At 38.3% G+C, this 4,166-nt stretch overlaps 1 non-coding gene across 1 annotated transcript; it reads left to right on the forward strand.

Annotated features, from left to right (window-relative positions):
• Positions 1-960: 960 nt before the first annotated feature.
• Positions 961-1,067, forward strand: LOC145065145 (small nucleolar RNA R71). Its single transcript, XR_013688294.1, has one exon. It is a non-coding gene; the product is annotated as a small nucleolar RNA R71 (small nucleolar RNA).
• Positions 1,068-4,166: the final 3,099 nt, after the last annotated feature.

Consider the following 4,166-nt stretch of genomic DNA (forward strand, 5'->3'; position numbering starts at 1 on the left):
AGTAGACTAAGTGCAGCTCGGGTGGGAAATGGCAAAGGTGGCTGATAAGCTGGAACGGGCTCAAAGGGTTTTTGATCAGACATGCGCCACGTTGTGGCTAGAGGAGTGCCACGTCGTGGCGAGCCTGGTTCAGCAATTTCTCCACTTTAGATCCTTGATTTCTTGGGCTGATGCGGTTCTTCTTCCAATGTCTCCAGGAACTCAGAGATTGCATCTTCTTCAGTATCGATGGCCATTACGTGAGATTGGGTCTTTACTTCGGGATTCTTCGGGGACAATTTTTCATGAACTAAAGTGGGTAGTTGACCAAATTGTACTTCAAGGTTATGGATGGAGGCTTGCTGATTCTTTATCAGAGTTTGTTGTTCCGTAATGGCAGAATCAGTGGCATCGTGTCTCTTTTCCGAAGCTTCCATAAACTTCATCAAAATGGTCTCTAGGTCGGGTTTCTTCTCGGCTGGTGGCTGCTTCTTTTGATAAAGGCCTCGACCTGTCTGCCTATACTTTTCTTCTTTTTGCTTCTTGTACTCTTCATATGGCAGCCACTCCTTCTTCGGTTTCCTCCAGTCCTCATCAAACTTATCCCCACTAGAGTAACACACTTGAGCTTTTCTGTTCCCAAACTCATCTATATTGCAGTCCTTGGTCAAGTGTAGACCACTGCATCTCTCGCAACCCACTCTTATGGCATGTATCGACTGGTCCATTTGTGTTATGCTGCGATCCATATTATTCATCATGGCCATGACAACTGCTATTTCTTCAGTTTGGGCCCCTCCACCGCTTTTGATTCCATCTTGCCTCGGGTTGTGGTATTCGCGAGAGTGCTTCGCGAATTCTTCAATTAGCTCCTTGACCTCCCTTGGATTTTTCTTTGTCAACGGTCCTTGAGAATCAAGGAGTTGTCTTGTCATCACATTGACCCCATCATAAAAGATTGACATCTTTTGCTGCACATTTAGGTCATGTTGAGGGCAATTTCTGAGCAAGCCCTTGTACCGCTCCCGTGCTTCGTATAGTGACTCCCCTGGCTGTTTCTCAAAGTTGGCTATTGCCTTCTTGAGTTTGGCTATCTTGGATGGCGGGCAAAACTGGTCTAGGAATTGCTCACGCATTTGAGCCCAAGTGGTGACTGTACCCGGTGGGAGTGCCTTTAACCACTCCTTAGCTGCTCCTTTGAAAGTGATGGGAAGCATCCTAAGCAAGACTGTGTTTCTGTTGACATTTGGGACATTGAAGTAATCCGCAATGTTGTTGACTTCATCTAGATGCTTAAAAGCATCCTCATGATCTTTCCCGAAAAATGGGATGTCCTTCAGTGCAGTCAATATGTGTCCCTTCAGCTCGAATGTGGCAGTGGCATGTATTGCGGGTTGGACTAAACCGGGACCCACATCTTCTCGAATCCGCTTCTTGTAAGCTCCCATGGACATTTCTTCAATCGCTGCCATCTCGTTCCTTGGCTCGTTCTCGGGTTCGCTCGTGTGTTCTTCAAATTCCGGCTCGGTATCGCTTTCGGACTCGGTTTGGATGGGTGTATGATCCATATTCTCAAGATTGCTCTTGTGCCTCGCTGAGGAACTTGACTCTCCTGTCCTCTTTCCTGACTTCCTTCAAAAAGCTGACTTTAATTCTTGTAAGGGCGTCTTTTTCTTGTGAAGTGCAGACTCGGGATCTTCCAGTGGTGGCACCAAGTGTGTGTTTGAGCTTCTGGTCATGAACTCCTGCAACTTGCTAAACTAAAAATGTAAAACTGAACTAAAATAAGAAAAACTAACTTCAAACTATAAATTTAGTTTTTTAACTGTCCATGTCGTGGCAGGTATATGGCCACGTCGTGGACTCTGTGATTGAAAGAAAAATTTTATTTTGCTGAAAAATTAACTTGTTGTGGTTTTTTTACTCCACAAGAAGGATCGATTAATTTAATGCAAATAAATAAGCTAAAAACTAAGCCGTTCCCCAGCAACGGTGCCAAAAACTTGATGTGCACAAAAGTACTCACTAATTTTAATATTTATAACGTAACAAACTTAACTAACTATGCACTTATAGGCAGTGTACCTAGTCAGATTATAGTATAGCTTGAGTAAGTCGGGTGTCGATCACAAGGAACGGTGTTCTAATTAATTTATTTACTATTAAATTAACCTAATTTATTAACAAGTTTAAAAGGGGTTTTATCTGGTTTTATAAGATCATATGATATTAAATTAAATTCAATAAATAAAAACACACTCTTGTTTAATTTGAATCCACTTCTCTCTTATGGCTAGCTAATGATTACGGATTATTAAGTTGGTTTTTAGTTGTATTAGTAATTTAGTTCTAACTTACCAATAATTAACCAATTCATGTCAAACCATGTATGTTCACACATAATTAAACACATAACTAGTTATGAATGTAGATATGCTATGTAATATTTGTTGTATAAACGCAATTATGATCACAATACACGTTCTCTAGCACAGCTAAGCTTTATTTATTCTAATTACTAACTAAGATTGGTCAATCCCAGCTCTACCAATTCAATGTTCACCAAATCATTAGGTAAACATGTTCATGCAGTTTAATGGTCACTAAGCTACACAGAACATGCAATCAAGCAATTAGGAAAACAAATAATAACATGCTAGGTTATACATGTCAAACACAAGCAATTTTTACCAACTAAACTTAATCCATAAATGTATAACTATTCATAAGTTTAAAGCTTCATCTAGCTAAACAAGAGTAGCTAGATTCAGCTGCTCATCATAGCAACTAAACCAACACAGCTAAAAATAATGAAAGACATGTTCTTATTTGACTAAAATATAAACCTCTATTCTTTTTGGTGTTGAGAACCTTCTTCCAGAACCCTTCTTTCGCTCTGAATCGTCTCCTGGAACTCTTTCCTTTTGCCAAAAGCTTGTTTATTTCATAATAATCAGGAGAACTTATATAATCTTTAAAAACCCGTGCCACGTCGTGGCCAGAGGAGTGCCAAATCGTGGGCTTCAAGTAATCCGTATCCTCCAAGGAAATCCTCCAGGTCACGATGTCTATCTTCTGGAAACCCCACGACACATCGTGGGCTTCATCGCCACATCGTGAATTAAGTATTTATCGTGAATTTATTCTTTTCTTGTCTTTCAAGCCTCCCATGTTCAACATTTTGTCACTTTTGGTCCCTCTCTTCGAAAATCCTTTATATTGACGAAAAATAACAATTTAAAGTTATAAGTATCATTATTCTAAACATATTATCAATTTATTAATAAAAATGTACTTAAATATTGCCTAAAATTAAGTATAAATATGGCAATATCAACTACCATGTACAAACGAGAGCCAGAGATGAAATACTGGAAGGCAAGACCATTTTAGCATTTAAGCTGTATTGAAATCCAACAATCTTATGCGACCCTTCAAACCAGATTCCCGGCACCGTAAGTAATAGAGTAGTAAATAATACTTTTGTGTGATTTATACTTAGTGATTTGGTATTTTAACTAAGTATAGTGACTTATTGAATAATTTCCAAGGTTAATCTAAAATTTATTTAACTCAAAATAAATTTTATCTAAAAATTAAACTTAATATCTTGCACCATTTTAAATTAAAATTTTTTTAAATCAAAATTTATTTAATAATATCTAAAAGTTCATTAAATCTAATGTTTATGTAATAAAATTAAATTAAAAAATCTACTTAACTTTGTATTAAGAGTTTGGATTCATTTTGAAAGGATTTTTCCACCATCGGGTAAGTTTTGCACATTTTGATAAAAGTTTCATTGGCTTGGGATTCTTTTGAAATTAATTTGAAGGAGGCAAGGACTAAAGATGTGCAATTTTGAAGTTGAGGGGTTGCATACATTTATTTTGAAATAAAGTTTGTTCATTACTCTATCATTTACACAGGAGGTGTTAACCTCCTGTAGTCCTGTTTTTTCTTTGCCCGCCATGCACAAAAAGAAGAACGAAATGGTCTTGTGCTTCTCAGATTGTCGTTATGATCGAAGAATGGAAAGCAATAAAAATGCAAGGTAGTGACGGTAAGGACTTACGGTGGTGGAGTAGCCGCAACACAAGGGAAGTGACGAGGTGGCAGTGGGCTCCAAGGGCCTGTTGTCTCCATCTCTATCCTCGTGTTTCTTGCCGAGTTTGAAGAGGATGGGG

The sequence above is a fragment of the Lactuca serriola genome, chromosome 7 (assembly GCF_051521515.1).
Source record: "Lactuca serriola cultivar US96UC23 chromosome 7, Lser_US96UC23_V15, whole genome shotgun sequence".
Classification (NCBI taxonomy): domain Eukaryota; kingdom Viridiplantae; phylum Streptophyta; class Magnoliopsida; order Asterales; family Asteraceae; genus Lactuca; species Lactuca serriola.